Source organism: Mauremys reevesii, linkage group 16 (genome assembly GCF_016161935.1).
Source record: "Mauremys reevesii isolate NIE-2019 linkage group 16, ASM1616193v1, whole genome shotgun sequence".
Classification (NCBI taxonomy): domain Eukaryota; kingdom Metazoa; phylum Chordata; order Testudines; family Geoemydidae; genus Mauremys; species Mauremys reevesii.
Window position 1 is genome coordinate 29,642,926 of NC_052638.1, and position 19,040 is coordinate 29,661,965.

A 19,040-nucleotide genomic window follows, 5' to 3' on the forward strand; every position below is an offset into this window, starting at 1 on the left:
TTTGTTTACTTACTAAGACATATTGTGTAGGCAAATGTGTTTATATTCATGAAAATTCTCTGTCTTGGCTATTTTCAGCTAATGTATTCATAAGTTACATCTCTTTTGGTGCTGCATCAGTTAGTTTTCTTATTTGTAGTTATGGTATCCAAAGGTGATATGATTTTTGACCCCTGCCTGAAAGAACAGGTATCTTCTTTCAAATTCCCACTTCTTTCAGTGAGTTTCTATAAAGTCATGCCTTACCATTAAATAGAGTGGGTGGTCATGTCAGAAATACTATATTGGTGTATTACATTGGTAAATGGTTTCAAGGGAAACTGAACGGGAGAGGGAGATGGTATTGCTATGTTTACTTTCTGAGGCAAGTATAATATCATATTTGTCTTCGTCTGTCTTGATTTTAGACCTTCACTCTGCAAAGACTTATGCATATGAATAACCAGGTGCAATCTCATGGAACTCAACTGAAATATTCACATGAGTAAAATTGAACACTTAAGACTTTTTTGCATGGTTAGGGCCTTAGTTCTGTGGGGAGGGATTGCTTCTTCTCTATTGTGTATTGCTAAGATCACACTTAGTGCTTATGAAACAATTTATTTTTAATCCACGCCGCATATATTCATTGTCAATTTTGAAACTGTAGCTGATGCCCTTGAGATTGGTCACTTGGCTATAAAAGTACAGGCATGCGTAGATTGACCATTTTTAGATTTAGTCAGGTGATTATAGGTCTGTAGCCTGAGTTTTATTGAGCACTCAAGGCACTGTACAGTATTCATAAAGAAATACTTATATTCATATAAAAAATCACAAAAATCTTCACACTGTCAATCTTATCCCACTCCCTTCCCTTCAAAACAGATATTTGATCCCACTTCCCCATTCATTTGGGAAACATAAATGAACTTTTTAGCTTGTCTCGTCAGCCGCTAGGCTGTGACACACCAATGTGGGACACTAATTCTATAGCTGAAGATCATTCATTGAGAGCGCACTGTCACCTCTCACTTAAACCAGAGGCCTGCTAGCTCCAACACCTTAGCTGGTAGTTTTGTAGGCATAAGGCCTACAAAACTGGGTCCTCAGGGATAGCACTTGATAAGAGATATGCAAGGAATTAAATTTTAAATGCTGCCATAAAGTGTGCTTAACCTCTTGTTTCTCGGAGGAAAGAGGAGGTGCCGCTTATTCACTGTGTCATCTAGTCTTGGTAACTCACCAAACAAATATACAGATCAAAAAACAAAATGAGCCATGTTAAACTATGATGATATTTTGAGGATTTGGTCTTTACACAAATGATACATAGAGGCAACATAGCCTAGTGGATAGTGCACTGGACTGCGATTCAGGAGATCTGGGCTCTATTCCAGGTTCTATCAGTTGGCTGCTGGGTGACATTGGACAAGTTACTGGCTTGCTCTGTGCCTCTGTTTCCCCATCTATAGAATTATACCAACTTCATCAGACCTACTAACGAAAAGTGCTATATAACAGTTGGGTTATTTTTATTGAAGTGTGTGTGTAATTAGTTTCCCTACCTTTTCAAGTAAAGGATATGTTTAAAAAAATTGCTCTAGAACTTTCCTCTTTTGGGAAGTCAAGGGTTTTGTTTTTAATACACTAGCAAGAAAGCTGTTAAACATCTAATTATGAGCAGTAGCCCAGACTATCGTTATTTTTGTTTCCCTATACTCCATTCCCTTGTGCTGGCTGCCACCATAGCAACTTTCTTCCCGCCAGAAGGCCAGAAATTCCATTTCCTACTGTTGCTGCAATTGGTGCTTCTCTGTAAATTGGCTTCTATCTGGGGATTTAGAAGAATGGTACAACTATAATCTCTTTCAAGGAGTCAAATCACTCACCTCTGACTACCTGTAAAGTGAAAGCCCTCAGAGTATTTGACTCTGTATTTGTTAGGTAAGTAGACTTTTCACAGAGAAAATAGTCCAGGAGATCAGAATATGAGGGCTCATCCAAGCCAGCTCTTTATATGCTGTTTTTGTAAAATGGCTGGGAAGCAGTTCTGATGGACAAAGAATGTCACTTCAGCATCTGCCAATCCGGGAAATATTCAAATGAATATGGAAGGGCTTTTATTGATTGTATTAACTTTTTGTTTTTGGAAGGCTTAATTTTAAGCCTTCTAATTCTACCAAACCTTAAGTAGGGTTTCTCAGATTTAATTGCTGATGATGGTTTTTTAAATTACATGAGCAAATTTCATGCATGCAGATACAATGTAAAATTTCCCATTGTGGCTTTTTATCAGTAAGCTTCAGAGAAATCAGTGGTTCATCAGATAATGAACGTTAATTTTCTTGTCCGTCTTTGATGTTGAGATCAGAAATGATCATAATGATTCGATCAACTGAGTCAAAAGTTAAATATTGTTGTTTTGTGATGTGGGCAATTCGGTACTGAAAGTTCTGTTTGTTTAAGTCCAAAGGGTAGACACGGACTTTGTGCTCCAAAGGTGAAAAGCTTTATTTAATGAGCCTTCAAAGCATAGAAAGGAGGATGTATTTGGGAAAAAAAAAAAAAAAAGGCTTCATATGGCATGCTACTGTTTAAAAGAGGTGGTTGGGAGGGGGGGGAAATCCAATCTCAAGACAATTTTCTGAAACCAGAAGGAAAACAATGCAATTGTCGAGAAAGCAATCAGACACTTTTTTTTATAGAACATGTCTTGATTTTTAATAGAGATAGCTTTATCTCTCAAGACACAATTTGATATTCAATATAATATATTTCGAGACTACAAAGAACTTTCAAATGGCTTTGTTAGGATTTCAAAATCAGGTAATTTAAATATTAAACTGTTGTAGAGGGGAAAACCCTTCAGTATTGCAAAATGTAAGATCTATTTTCTTGCTGTCATATACAACTATCTATAATATTAAACATGTGTATGGATTAGGTATGTTCGTATACCAGTACTTTCCAGTACTAAGTTCCCTTTTGGTCTACCAGTAATCACAGAGCGATTCCATGAGTTATGATATTCCTTTTTGAAGATAAAATATTGATAAGATATATAAGATAAAATGTGTTGTCCACAGAAACGAATCCGTTAGTAACTAAGCTAAACAGCATTATTGGGGATTTTTAGGTCATGTAGAGGAAGTAATAGGAAACCAAGAATATATCTTTTGCTATAATTGTGCATGCACATTAATCTAATTCTATCTTATAAAACAATAGTGAATGGCATTGCTGGAAAAAAATATCCAATTTATAGAAGCTAGAATTTCGTTGTACTCCGTGACCTTGAGAGCAAAATGAATGTTAACCATTTAAATTTCCTCAATCATTAATATAGCTGCTGATTCCTTATCTTGTTAGTATACTACAAAACACATTGTTTTGTCTATTGTGTCCTAGTTTATTTTAGATTTCCATGTGCTGTGATTTTAAACAGTAAATTATCTAAAAATAAAACTAGTTGTTTACTGCTTTGAGATGTATCTTAATCAGCCAACTGAATGGAAATATATCTTGTCATGTCATACAGCTGACATACCTTAATGCTCTATCATGTTGCATTTTTGGAAGTGTCACATTGGGGAAAAAATTCATAGTGTTTTGGGAGCAATCTAATCCTACTTTCTGACAGCCCTTAAATATGGTCCATTATACTTCTGATAGAAGCAGAGAATACGATTCTGGTTTTTATATTATTCAGTTTTTGCATGTGTGACCAGAAATAGGTCTATTTACTTCTTGTTTTGCTGCCTACCAAAAATATACATTTCTCTTGCGGGGAAAAGGCAGGGAGGGCATCACAAAAGATCTACTATTTAATAGCTCTATCCCTCCGCACCCCTGAAATATTCAGATGTTCTTAGCATGGCTAACTACATGGCTCTCTACAGCTATAAAGATACTATGTGCAGTAGTTGATAGACTGAGGTATAAATGAGCTGTCATTTAAATATCAAGGATTCATAATTTCATTATAGATGTTTGAAATCTCAGAGGCTTTATTACTGTTGGCATCCTAGTAAATTATAAATGAGTCTTATTCAGTGTTTTAGCATAAATAAGAGAACTGAATATGGAAGCATAACACCCAACATTTCAGTAAGCATATTACAAGTTTTGTAGGTCATCACCTTACTGACGGACTGGTTGGTTTTTTGTTCGTTTTTTTTTTTTTGTTTTAATGTCATGACTGTGTAGAGAGGTAGTGGATGCACCAATAAAGCAGCTGCAGTGGCTGGAGTCGTCATGCCTTTGTAAGGAATTACAGATGAAAGCCTGGTTCTAGCAAAGGCAATGGTAAAATCCCATTCACTGCAGTGGGGATAGGATTTCACGCAGTCTGAGGAGCAGCTCTTGTTACTGCTTTGGTAAGGGGCAACCAGTTCCACCCTTGCCCTACCTAGACCTGCCCTATTTGGGACGTCTTGCATTGCTAGCTGTGCAAGCCTGCCCTCTCATAGGCTATAATATCTACAGTCAGATTATAGCTGCCCCTACTGTTAGGGTGCACAGAAGAGCTTGCAGATGGGCTCACTATGCTCGCACCCTGCACCTGCACAGAATCAGCTATAATTTGCCCCTGAAAGTAGCTATGCTTTAAACAATAAAGAATATTAAGCTAGCCTGATGACAATTTACCTACTACCTTTATATTGTAGAAACGCAGAAGACAGTGGAAGTTACCAAAGCCCAACATCTATGGGCCATTACTCTTTTGGTGCTAAGACCCTGGTTTTGTGCAGCATGACAAACCTGATCCAAATACACAATCTAGACTCACTGCTCCAGATGAAGGTTTGTGCCTATGCCACCAAGTTTCACGCCAATGTACCCTGGGGGAAATTCCTTCTTAAACCCAAACTTTTTTAAATTAGTTAAACTCCATGCATATGACAGAGTTACCGTAGCTTCTAAAGTTAATTGTACCCCAAGATTAGATGTGCTCAGAAAATGGAATTTTCATCCCAGAGGAAATTCCAATACTTTGAAATTGATAAGATCCTTTTGATATTTTCAAATTTAAAATATTTCAGAATTTTCCATTCCACAAAATAGTTCAAGATTTGGTTTTCAACCTAAATTGGAACAAAAAACTATTTTCTTAAAGTCAAAACATTCTAGTATAAAATATGTATGCGACATACATTTTAACTTTGTTAAAGCATATACAAAAAATAAGTAAAAGTTGAAACAAACCATTCAAGTCAGAATGAAACAAAATTATAGAGACAAAACAAAGTCAAACCAAAACACTCCACTTCTATTTCAAATTGTTCAGAAATTCTCCTGCCAAATTTTGTTGAAATTGATATGTTTCCATGATTGTATGCAGTGTTGTAGCCATGTCAGTCCCAGGATATTAGAGAGAGAATGTGGCTGAGGTTATATCTTTTATTGGACCAAATTCTGTTGGTGAGAGAGGCAAATTTGAGCTACACAGAGCTCTTCTTTAGGTCTGGGAAAGGTATTGACAGAGTCCCAGGTGTGAAATGTAGCTCAAACTTGATAGTCACCAATAGAAGTTGGTCCAGTAAAAGATCTTACCTCACCCACTTTGTCTGTTTCCATGAAACATTTAGATTTCAACAAAACAGCATTTTCAGATGACATTGTTTTGTTGAAAATGTTTTGATCTGCTGTACCCAAGATACCACTGATATCCAGAAAATGTGTCACTTTTCCCCCTGAAAAACTGAATCAACCACCATCTCTAGGAGCAGAGAACTCAGGGGAAGGATCAGCTTTGTGAATTTCACTTAAACTTTAGTTTTTAAACAAAATCTTCCAGGAGGGTCCATTATTGCAAGTTAAATAAAATAGATGCTTACTCAAGTCTGTCATTCCTACTAGTTCAAGTATTTCTGAATGCAATGAAATCTACATCCTTCCTCTTACCCTTGACACATTCTGTTCTCCAACATCCTTTTATATCACCTACAGCACAAATTTTTCCTTTCTTGAAGTTCTGCCTCCAGGAAGCAAGACTTCAGAAAATAGCAGTTGACCTTATGGTATCACCCCTATGGATATAAAATGGAAAAGATATTTTGACAGCTTGCAGCATGAATACTCTGTCATATAACCTAAGTTATTCCCTTGGAACTTGGGATCATTTCACATGCAATAGCACTAATATAATATGTCTTGGCATTTGTCTTAAAATATATGAATTGTGATTTAAGATCTATGAACAAATTTCCTGAATGTGCAAGATTTTAAGCACCAGTTCTGTCCTGGCCAGAGAGCCAAACAAATATAAAAGGCATGAGTGAGCAGTTTGACAACTTGAAAGGCATATAACAGGGATGCATTATGTTGTTGATTCAGTATACCTGTTTAGTCTTCATATTAAAATATTAATACAAATTGCTGTGATAACAAATTGTATACCTAAGTAAAATATCTGCTGCTGTTCTGTGTCTGAGGAATTACTCTAAGATTTAGCCATGTGAGAGGCTGAAGCTGTTAACTTCCAAAAGCAGGAAATAAAAAGGTAGAAGATTGCAGATGAAAGCAGTTCAGAGGAAGGCATGGAAACTCCTTAAATACAGATGTTTAAGAGCTCACCAAGTAGAATAGATATTTATTTTCCTGAGATCTCAAACTCAGCCTGTGCTGTCATCTTGGATTTGTACTCCCTGTAAGGAACATCTCTGAAAGCAATCTTTCCTGTAAAGACCTAGGACTATGCTGATTGACACTTCAAAGGTAAATCCCAGAAGAACGGTGTTCCAATCAATGCTTATACCAGCTTTGAATTTTTGATCATTAACTCATGAGTACCAAACTTTCATGCTTATGCAAACATTTTACCAGCTTCTCTCAGGTGTTGGGGGAAACGTTCATGGAATTGTCAAACTGTAAGTGAAAGTGAGAATATTCACAGCAAGTGGATTTTGAATTGCTAAACTTGAGTACTCATGCCAAAAACCTGAGTCTAAGACTTGTGCTCCATCTGGAAGAGAAGGATAACATATCAGATCAACTTCTGTTGGTTTAACTTAATGTGGGTGAATCTAGTCCAATGTCTCCAGTCAAGAATAACCAGGATAGCATAAATTTCACATACTAATACTGTCAATGAACTGTGCATGCATAATACAGACCCTAGAGGTATTTGCCAAAAGTATTTGATTTCACATGTATTATTCTTGACTTTATAGCCTAAGTTCTTCACCAAAAAGAGGTGAAATATATCAAAGTATTCATTCAGTACTAGGGAATACCTTCCACTGAATTTTACTATCCTAGACAAGCCATTTCCCATGTTGCACTGGAGTTTTAATCCTCACACCAAATTCATATGGATTAATTTTAGTCATATGGTTCTTCCTGAACACCAAGAAATGGCCCTTCCCTTTCTCTATGAAACTATAAGAGCTCAGATGCAACGTAATGATCTCTCCCAAGTGTATTTGGGATTTTTTTTTAACAGGTTGAATTAGATGCTAAGTAATTGAGAGACAGAAATTTACCAAAAGGATCAGATTCTTGGTCAGACTGAGGCAGCTTTGTATTGCTTTGGTGTCCGAATACACCTCAGCTAGCCAATTATGGCCAGATTTTCAAAAGTGTTCAGCACACAGCAGCGTCCATTAAGAACAAAGGAAGTTGCAGGGTGTCTTGAAAATCTGGATATTAATTGCCCATGTATTGGGTTGTCAGAGACCTTATAGCAGGTACTATACCTCTCCCTTTTGATCCCTGGTAAAGATCATGTCTGGGGCAAAAAGGGCAGTGCCTACAAAATGTATGTGCCTTTTGCAATTCCTGGCTGCTGGGAGAGGACCACTACCAGCCAGCAAAGTTTAAAACAACCTTCAACTGCTCTAATCTGAGGCAAAGGACAGGCCTATTACTAAGCCATATGAGGACTGGGGTGGGAGGGCTCAGATCAGACTGTTCATAAAGATCACTGAGTGTTCCTCATCCACAACTCAGGATCTGGCCCATTATGTTTAATGAGTATGCAGAATAGAGCATGGGCAGAGGTATTTTACACGTCATCACCGCAAGTCTACAGTGTCTAAAAATGATTAAAAATCATACCACTGCTTAGGAATAATTAGCATGTTCATGAGGCTGTAGTTCAGAGAGCGTTGTCCTGGAATTCTTAAATTTCCAAAAGCAAAGTTAACACAGTGTTTTCAGTTTCTCCTTTTAAATGTATAGTTTATTCAATAGGCGTTAGCGTTTGCATTTTCTGACTCTAATGGTGTAGTATTTTGTGTTGCATTCACACTTTTTATATTAGGTTTTATGGTAATTTCGTGTGTGTGTGTGTGTATATATATATATAGTTGAAAGTAGAACCTGTTTAAATGAATAACTAAATAAAATTCAGACAGCACACTTAAGTTCTTTTAGTGATCTCTTCTATCCCACTGCTAATGTTGCAATATCTCTCTTGCACAATCTGCGATATAAACAAATGAGATCTACTGCTTTCTCAGTTAATTCCCTGCTATACCACTGGTGTGCCACCAAGTGGCATGTCATGCATTTCATCCGGTGAGTTGTGTGCATCTTTGGTACCTGTGCTTTCCCATCATTCCATACTTATGTGGTTTTAAAATGCTATGGTAAGGTATTGCTCTGCTTTGGGAAGTTGGTTCTTTATATATTTAGGGCCTTTAATGAGGGAATTGGTTACTATTATTCCTGAGTGTCACAGACTGGCTGGTCCTATAAGACAAGCTGGGTTCAGTCTTGCCAGTGACCTAGCAACCCAGTGAAAATTAGTAAACACAGCTGAATGTGGCAGGGTGACTTAATTATAATGAATGACACAGATGCAGGGAATCAGGAAGGACTGCTTTAAAGGAGCTGGGACCACAGTTTGTGAGAGAGGGACCCCAGGGCTGGCTGACTTGCTCTTGATTGAGGGTCTTAAAGACCCGCTGGGAGCAGGTTAGACTCCTGTGGGGGAGCACTGAGGTAGGTGCTACATAGATCAGGGGAATCCCTAGGGAAGCTACCATAGCACCTGGGACAGGGATACAGCTGGGGAATCCTGCTAGGGAGGTACCATAAGAGAAGATCTGTGGGGGCCAGGAGAAGTAGTAGAGAGGCACAAGACAGAAGAATGGTTAGTTTGGGTATTTGTTTTGGACTTTCAGTTTTCAGTTGGACATTTGTTAGCCTGGAAGGCATTTGAACTTTCATATGACTTGGCCAGAGAGTCCAATCACAGAAGACAGGCCACCAAAGGGCTGAGGAAGTTGTCAAAAGGGGCACAAGATTCCTGCAATACTGCCTCCAGGCAGGAGGGTGCATCATTACACTTAATTTTTCTCAAACTCTGCATACCTGACCACTCCCCTCCCCTTCCCCCCAAGAGATGGGCACCTATCAAAAAAACCAAGACTCACTTCTACTCTTGTCATCTCATCATCTTCTCTTCTTACAGAAAACCAAAAAGTATATAGGGAGCTCTTGGCTCTGCTGCAAGAAATGACAGTATTGTGTGTGGATATATGAATAGATTCATGGAATATAAACTTTACATTTTTCACTAAGTAAACTAAACAGATTCCTCCTGGGGAACTCTTTTGGTCATCTCTCTCTGCTAGAAAACAGATTTCTTACTAAAATAAAGATTTATACTAAAAAGGAATCTGTAAAGAAAAGTAGAAAAGGACAGAGTGAAGTAACAGCTTGTGTTACTTACCTACTGCACCTCTGATAACTGATACAAGATGAGGTAGCTTCATTCTAAATATGCAGCTGCCAGCTATTTTCTACTGCGTGTTCGGAATTTAGAAAAACAATGGATTTAAAACAACCAAGCTAGCACAGCATATACTGTTCTCCTTGGTGAAGGATTTCATGTCTATTTGAAGTTTCAAAAATCAGCTGTTTTTGTGTTTTCCCCACAAAAAAATATGAGGGGAAATTTCATTTTTTCCCTCATGGATATTACACACACTTTCAAGAGAGAATTTTTCAGACATGGAAAATTTCAACCCAAAATGTGTGTAGGGGCACATTTAAAAAAAATCATGCTTGAGAAAGATCACCAGTTTCAACACTATTCTCAATACTTTAAAATTAGGGCTCTCAAGTGATTTAAAAAAAAATCATGATTAACTGCGTGATTAAAAAATTGCAATTAATCACATGACTAATTGCACTGTTAAACAATAATAGAATACCATTTATCTAAATATTTTGGATGTTTTCTACATTTTCAAATATATATTGATTTCAATTACAACACATAATAAAAAGTGTACAGTGCTCATCTTTTTATTACAATTATTTTCAATGTAAAAGAAAAAAATTGTATTTTTGAATTCACCTAATACAAGTTCGGTAGTGTAATCTTGTTATCATGAAAGTTCTACTTAAAAGTGTGTGTGTGTTTAAAAAAACAAACAAAAACCTACACTCAATAACAAAACAATGTAAAACTTCAGAGCCTACAAGTCCTACATCTTGTTCAGCCAATCGCTAAGACAAACAAGTTTGTTTACATTTGCAGGAGCTAATGCTGCTCGCTTTTTGTTTACAAGGTCACCTGAAAGTGAGAACAGGTGTTCTCATGGCACTGCTGTAGCCAGCGTCTGAAAATATTTGTGCCAGATGTGCTAAAGATTCATATGTCCCTTCATGCTTCAGCCACCATTCCAGGGGAGACACATCCATGCTAATGACTGGTTCTGCTCGATAACAATCCAAAGCAGTGAGGACTGACGCATGTTGATTTTCATTATCTGAGTCAGATGCCACCAGCAGAAGGTTGATTTTCTTTTTTGGTGGTTCGGGTTCTATAGTTTCTGCATCAGAGTGTTGCTCTTTTTAAGACTTCTGAAAGCATGCTCCACACCTCGTCCCTCTCAGATTTTGGAAGGCACTTCAGATTATTAAACCTTGGGCCAAGTGCTGTAGCTATCTTTAGAAATCGCACGTTGTACTTTCTTTGTTTTGTCAAATCTGCAGTGAATGTCTTCTTCAGATGAACAACTTGTGCTGGGTCACCATCCAAAACTGCTATAACATGGCAGAGTGAAGGAAAACAGAGCAGGGGACATAAAATTCTCCCTCCAAGGAGTTCAGTCATTAATTTAATTAATGCATTATTAGCATCATTAGCATGGAAGCCTGTTCTCTGGAATGGTGGCCGAAGCATGAAGAGGCATATGAATGTTTAGCATATCCGGCACATAAATACCTTGCAATGCTAGCTACAAAAGTGCCAGGCAAATGCCTGTTCTCACTTTCTGGTGATAATGCTGTTTTCTTCTTATTTACAATATCTCCAGTAAATGTAAACAAACTTATTTGTCTTAGTGATTGGCTGACCAAGATGTAGGACTGAGTGGACTGGTAGGTTCTGAAGGTTTACACTGTTTTGTTATTGAGTGCAGTTACATAACAAAATTATATTTGTAAATTGCACTTTCAGGACAGATTGCACTACAGTACTTGAATGAGGTGAATTGAAAAATAGGGTTTCTTTTGTTTTTACAATGCAAATATTTGTAATCAAAATATACACTTGATTTCAATTATAACACAGTATATAACAAAAAGATCCAAAACATTAAATAGACTACTATTGAAATGTTTTAAACAGTGCAATTAAAACTGATGGCGATTAATTTTTTTTATTGTGATTATTTTTTTGAGTTAATCACGTGAGTTAACTGATCAACAGCCCTACTTAAAATGGCTAAATACATCTAAATCCAATATCTATAGAACTAGGATAATACTTAAGTACATTCATTGTATGCTTTGGGATGATCTCTTTATTTGGAGATGAGGAGTTGGAGGTAATACTATTTTTTATTTTACTATATTAGTAAAAAAAGTATACTATATTAATATTACTATTTACTGTGGATGAAATAGGAGAAACAGTGGAATCAGTTAATAACCTATTTGATGTTAGTATATTTTGTTATGTAACCAGCAAATACTTTGAAAGCAGGATAAATACCTTTATATTTGTCTTGTTTTCCAAGGATATATCATTCTATCTTGACTATTTCTCATACATTCACCTTAATCTGATACTATGGCAACCCACAAACTATGCATCAGGGAATAATAAAATAATGCATAGGGCAAAAATCTATTGTTCAGTCAATATAGTAACAGACAATTTATTCAAACCTTTCAGTAAATCGAAAGGTGAAAAATCCCTGACAAATATATCTCTATTTTCTGGTGTTTCAGTACTTTGTTGTTTGAGATCCAGGCCATACTTGTATGTATAGGAGCTAGAATTATTCTTTAATAATTAATAACTTTCTCAAGTTAAAAACGGTAATATCAGTCAAGGTTCTGCACTTTTCAAACTCCATTTTCACAGCATGACCAATATTGATTAGAAATAATGTGTTTTTTTTCCCAAAAATGTTTATAACTAGCCATTTTAGAAGGATAGTGACCTTTAGAGCCTGATTATCTTGGAATCTATGCTGATTTTGTGTCCGTGAGTAGATATAAAATGTCAGATAGTTTCAAACTTATAAAGCTAAGGAAAATAACCTCATTGTAAATGTTGAAAAGGACAACGACCAGTTTTAACTTCTTTAAGCATCCCGGCATGTCACAAGAAAAGATGCTGAGTACCCTTCCTCAAAAAGCTATAAAACGCCAGAAATAGCTTACTGTTCCCAATGCTCTTTGAAAAATGTGGTCCTCATGATCAGCTGTTCGTTCACAAATACATGGTTTAAATCAGGGCAGAGGCCTGAAGTCCCTGCCTAGTAATAGTACCCAGAATAGCCTGTGTGAAACACTCTGTCTCCCCCTAATTCTTTAGGAAGCCTCCTCCTATTGTAGTTTTTCTTGGATTTATCTAATATGTACCTCCTAAATGCCACAGAAGTAAACTGCACCTTTTGTTTCAAATTCTTCTTCCCTTTCCTGCCTCTGACTTCAGTAGCCATCTCGTATTCCCAGAGATTTCATTCAAGAAGCAGGATTGGGCCCCCAACAGATGTAAACTTCTGACAAGTAATTAGCATGAGAACATAGGCAGTTATTAAATTAGTGTGTCTACTGGAGGACTGGGGGGAGAGGGGTAGGTATGATAGCCCTATTGAATAACAGAGCTACTCTATTCAATGATAATTAAATAAGTGGAGCTGAGAGTGTAAACAGGTATTTGCACTTTCTTGCACAGGCTACATAATAATGTGAGACACTTGTTTCCTTTGTACTACACTGACAATTTAAAACAGAAGTATGAGTTGGTGGCAATACCAAGAAGATGACAAATGAGTTAACCCAAAAACAGAGATTATTAGAAATGTAGGCCTCAGGTCTACCCTTACCTGTGCTCCCTAAGTAGACCTGTTGGAATTTTTTTTGACAAACTGGACTTCACCCAGAGTGAGGACTGGGTTTCCCATATTCCAAATGAGTGTCCAGAACTCCACCAGAGCGGTCCTTTGGGCCATCTGCCTGTCCCAAGTCAGGGTAAAGGAGGAGGGTTGGGCGTGGGGCTAGCAACCCCACCCCGTAAAAAATCAATTTGCTACAGAAATGTGAACAATAGAAATAACAGATGCTTTTACCCTGGAAAAAGAAGGGTCTTCAACTCGAAGACGCATGACACTGGGTGGTGAAAGCCGTGAGGAAGCCACTAAGCCGATCACCCTTCTTGCAACCAGAAGGATTACCATCGGCACATGGAATGTGAGGACCATGTCTGATTGCACAAAAATGGGCCATACCTGGAACCAGTTAGAGCAAATGGCCCAGGACAGAGGACTCTGGAGATCTGTTGTTGGCGGCCCATACCCCAACTGGGGTGTCAGGCATGAATCAATGAATGAATGTCCAGACCACTGGGCTATTGGCAGGGTACCTTGCTCATTTATTTATTTTTTTTGCAAAAACACTGCAAAATTTAAAAGATCTCTGTTTCAGCTCAGTGCACAATGAGAGAAATATTGACGTCTTAAGTTTCATGAGATGGTAAAATCATTTCCATCAAGGTTTATCCCCAAAGGACAACTCCAGTGACAGTGAACTGCCAGGATAATATCTCGTTCCTCTTGGGAACAACCTCTGAGAATCATTGTCTCTCTTTATGACTGGAGATTCCCTCTAATGGGAAAATCCTCCATGCATATGAGAGGCTGGCATTACAGCTGCTTTGCCTAGGCAGACTGGTGCAAAGCTGACATTCCTGAACCAAGGATCTTCAAGGGAGTTAATCTTGCATTTCACCATTGTAACTGAAAGGAGAGTCAGTCCCACAGTGTGCAATAATACTAAATAATAATGAAAAACTACCATTGTGCAGCTGGTATTTTGGGAAGGGAACCCATTTTGTTAATATGTATGAATTATGCTAATTTTAAATTTCATAAGATACACTTAGTTCTTGCTAGATACCATCATTTTATAAATGTGTAAACACAAAAATGTAAAAACACTTGGGGCCCAATTCTGTCCTTCCTTACCCAGGTGTAACAGCAATCAATGGAGCTGGATGTTGGGCTGGTCAAAACTACTTTATCTCTTACTTTTCAGAAAAGTTTACAGTGCTACTGTGTCGGGAGAATGATGCTCTGTGGGATACTTCTTTTTATTGAACAGAAAAACGCAGCAGGTAGTTTGAGTGTAGAAGAGAGGTGTGTATAATAGAGAGGTGGAAGTCTGAAGATGGGTAAGCCTAGATAAGACAACACTATGTGAGATCTGAATAAGGGTTTTTTTCACTTCATGGACTGTGTGTGCCCCATCATTTTACATAGAGTGCTGATTAAGTAAGTAAGTGGTCTTAACATTCTTGCTTCCACTGACTCCAGTTTGCTATTTTTATTGTCCACACACTTAGGATATGTCTACACTACGAAATTAGGTTGAATTTATAGAAGTTGGTTTTTCAGAAATCGTTTTTATACAGTCGATTGTGTGTCCCCACAAAAAATGCTCTAGGGGAGGGATAGCTCAGTGGTTTGAGCATTGGCCTGCTAAACCCAGGGTTGTGGGTTCAATCCTTGAGGGGGCCATTTAGGGATCTGGGGCAAAAGTCTGTCTGGGGATTGGTCCTGCTCTGAGCAGGGGGTTGGACTAGATGACCTCCTGAGGTCCCTTCCAACCCTGATATTCTATGATTCTATGAAGTGCATTAAGTCGACGGACTGCATCCACAGTACTGAGGCTAGAGTTGACTTCCGGAGCGTTGCGCTGTGGGTAGCTTTCCCACAGTTCCTGCAGTCTCTGCCACCCATTGGAATTCTGGGTTGAGATCCCAATGCATGATGGGGCAAAAACAGTGTCATGGGTGGTTCTGGGTACATGTCGTCAGTCCCCCCTCCCTCCCTCCGTGAAAGTAACGGCAGACAATCGTTTCATGCCTTTTTTTTCCTGGGTTACCTGTGAAGATGCCATACCATGGCAAGCATGGAGCCCACACAGCTGACCATCGCCATAAGTCTCCTGGGTGCTGGCAGACGTGGGATTGCATTGCTACACAACAGCAGCTCGTTGCCTTTTGGCAGCAGACGGTTCATTACAACTGGTAGCCGTCGTCATACTCCTTTTAGTCGACCTCGGTGAGTTCAGTCAGGGGCGCCTGGGCAGACATGGGAGTGACTCAGCCAGGTCATTCCCATCTTCTGCCGAGCACCCAGGAGATGATGATGGCTAGCAGTCGAACTGCATCATCTGCTGCCAGCCTAAAGATGTAAAAGTTAGAGGTAGTGGATCAAAACAAGAAATAGACCCAATTTGTTTTGTATTCATTTGCTTCCTCCCTCCCTCCGTGAAATCAATGGCCTGCTAAACCCAGGGTTTTGAGTTCAATCCTTGAGGGGGCCATTCTGTGTGACAATTATTTTTCTCCTTGATGCAAAGCCACCCACTTTGTGGATTTTAATTCCCTGTAAGCCATGTTGTCAGTCGCCCCTCCCTCCATCAGAGCAGCCAATTGTTTCGCGCCTTTTTTCAGCCCAGACGCCATAGCACTGGGATCATGGAGCCCACTCAGATCACCGTGGCAATTATGAGCACTGTAAACACCACACACATTATCCTGGAGTATATGCAGAACCAGAACCTGCCAAAGCAAAACCAGGTAAGGAGGCGATGGCAGCACGGTGCCGAGAATGATGAGGACATAGACTTCTCACAAAGTACGGGCCCTGGCAATGTGCACATCATGATGTTAATGGGGCAGGTTCCTGCTGTGGAATGTCGATTCTGGGCCTGGGAAACAAGCATAGACTTGTGGGACTGCATAGTGTTGCAGGTCTGGGACGATTCCCAGTGGCTGCGAAACTTTCGCATGCATAAGGGCACTTTTATGGAACTTTGTGACTTTCTTTCCCCTGCCCTGAAGTGCCAGAATACCAAGATGAGAGCAGCCCTCACAGTTGAGAAGCAAGTGGTGATATCCCTGTGGAAGCTTGCAACGCCAGACAGCTACCAGTCAGTCGGGCATCAATTTGGAGTGGGCAAATCTACTGTGGGGGCTGCTGAGATCCAAGTAGCCAATGCAATCAAAGAGCTGCTGATATCAAGGATAGTGACTCTGGGAAATGTGCAGGTCATAGTGGATGGCTTTGCTGCAATGGGATTCCCTAACTGTGGTGGGGCGATAGATGGAACCCATATCCCTATCTTGGCACCAGAGCACCAAGCCAGCGAGTACATAAACCGAATAGGGTACTTTTCAATGCTGCTGCAAGCACTGGTGGATCACAAGGGATGTTTCACCAACATCAACGTGGGATGGCCAGGAAAGGTACATGATGCATCTTCAGGAACTCTGATCTGTTTCAAAAGCTGCAGAATGGGACTTTCTTCCCAGATCAGAAAATAACCACTGGGGATGTTGAAATGCCTATACTTATCCTTGGGGACCCCGCCTACTGCTTAATGCCATGGCTCATGAAGCCATACACAGGCAGCCTGGATAGTAGTCAGGAGCTGTTCAACTATAGTCTGAGCAAGTGCAGAATGGTGGTAGAATGTGCATTTGGACATTTAAAAGCGCACTGGCACAGTTTACTGACTTGGATATAGGGTGAGCAGATGTCCCGATTTTATAGGGACAGTCCTGATTATTGGGTCTTTATCTTATATAGACTCCTATTAACCCCCACCCCCATCCCGATTTTTCACATGTGCTGTCTGGTCACTCTACTCGGATAGACCTCAGTGAAACAAATATTCCCATTGTTATTACTGCTTGCTGTGCGCTCCACAATATCTGTGAGAGTAAGGGGGCGATGTTTATGGTGGGGTGGGAGGTTGAGGCAAATCGCCTGGCCGCTGATTGCACGCAGCCAGACACCAGGGTGGTTAGAGTACAGGAGGGCGTGATGCGCATCAGAGAAGCTTTGAAAACCAGATTCATTACTGGCCAGGCTACAGTGTGGAAGTTCTGTTTGTTTTTCTTGATGAACCCCCACCCCTCCCTTGGTTCACTCTACTTCCCTGTAAGCTAGCCGCCCTCCTCTCCTCCCTTCGATCACCGCTTGCAGAGGCAATAAAGTCATTGTTGCTTCACATTCATGCGTTCTTTATTAATTCATCACACAAATAGGGGGATAACTGCCAAGGTAGCCCAGGAGGGGTGGAGGAGGAGGGAAGCACCAGGTGAGGTAGGGGAGGAGGGAAGGACAAGGCCACACTGTACTTCAAAACTTAAAAACTTTATTGAAGGCCAGCCTTCTGATGCTTGGGCAATCCTCTGGGGTGGAGTGGCTGGGTGGCCGGAGGGCCCCCCACACTGCATTCTTGGGTGTCTGGGTGAGGAGGCTATGGAACTTGGGGAGGAGGGTTGTTGGTTACACAGGGGCTGTAGCAGCAGTCTGTGCTCCTGCTGCCTTTCCTGCAGCTCAACCATACGCTGGAGTATACGAGTTTGATCTTCCAGCAGCCTGAGCATCAATTCTTGCCTTCTGTCAGCAAGCTGACGCCACCTAGCATCTTCAGCCCGCCACTTACTCTCTTCAGCCCGCCACCTCTCCTTGTGTTCATATTGTGCTTTCCTGCACTCTGACATTGTCTGCCTCCACACATTCTGCTGTGCTCTGTCAGTGTGGGAGGACAGCAGGAGCTCAGAGAACATTTCATCCCGAGTGCGTTTTTTTTCCCACCTTCTAATCTTCACTAGCCTCTGTGAAGGAGAAACATTTGCAGCTGGTGGAGGAAAAGGGAGAGTGGTAGTTAAAAAGACACATTTTAGAGAACAATGGGTACATTCTTTCATGTTAAACCTTGCTGTTCATATTACACAGCACATGTGCTTTCGTTACAAGGTCGCATTTTGCCTCTTGTATTGAGGGCCTGCTGGTTTGGTGTGAGATCACTCAAGCTTCACCCCTCCCTCCACCGCGTGGCTAACAGCGGGGAACATTTCTGTTCAGCCATAGCCGAACGGGCACCTCTGAATATCTCTTTAATAAAAGCACCCTATTTCAACCAGGTGACCATGAATATCACTTTCCGGAGGATAACACAGTGAGATAAAGAACAGATTTTGTTTGAATGCCAGCAAATGCCGGGACCATATGCTGCCATGCTTTGTTATGCAGTGATTCCAGACTACGTGCTACTGGCCTGGCATGGGAAAGTGTCCTACCATGCCGGATGGAATAAGGCTGCATTCCCCAGAAACCTTTTGCAAAGGCTTTGGGAGTACATCCAGGAGAGCTTTATGGAGCTGTCCCTGGAGGATTTCCACTCCATCCCCCTACACATTAACAGACTTTTCTAGTAGCTGTACTGTCTGCAAATGCCAGGACAAATTAATCATTAAACACGCTTGCTTTTAAACCATGTTTAATATTCACAAAGATACACTCACCAGAGGTCCCTTCTCCTCCTTTAGGGTCTGGGAGCATGCCTTGGGTGGATTTGGGGGTTACTGGCTCCAGGTCCAGGCTGTTGGGGAAAGCCGTTTCTCTGCTTCCTTGCTGTGAGCTATCTTCAATCTCTTCATCATCATCTTCCTCGTCCCCAAAACCCGCTTCCGTGTTGTGTGATTCTCCATTGATGGAGTCAAAGCACAGGGTTGGGGTAGTGGAGGCTGCACCCCCTAGCATGGCATGCAGCTCATCATAGAAGTGGCA

General features: G+C 40.1%; 1 long non-coding RNA gene across 1 annotated transcript in view; it reads left to right on the forward strand.

The window, feature by feature from the left end:
* The window catches only part of LOC120384693, a 45,839-nt gene that overhangs the window by 18,996 nt on the left and 7,803 nt on the right, over window positions 1-19,040 (forward strand). The gene's annotated exons all lie outside the window — the stretch shown is intronic.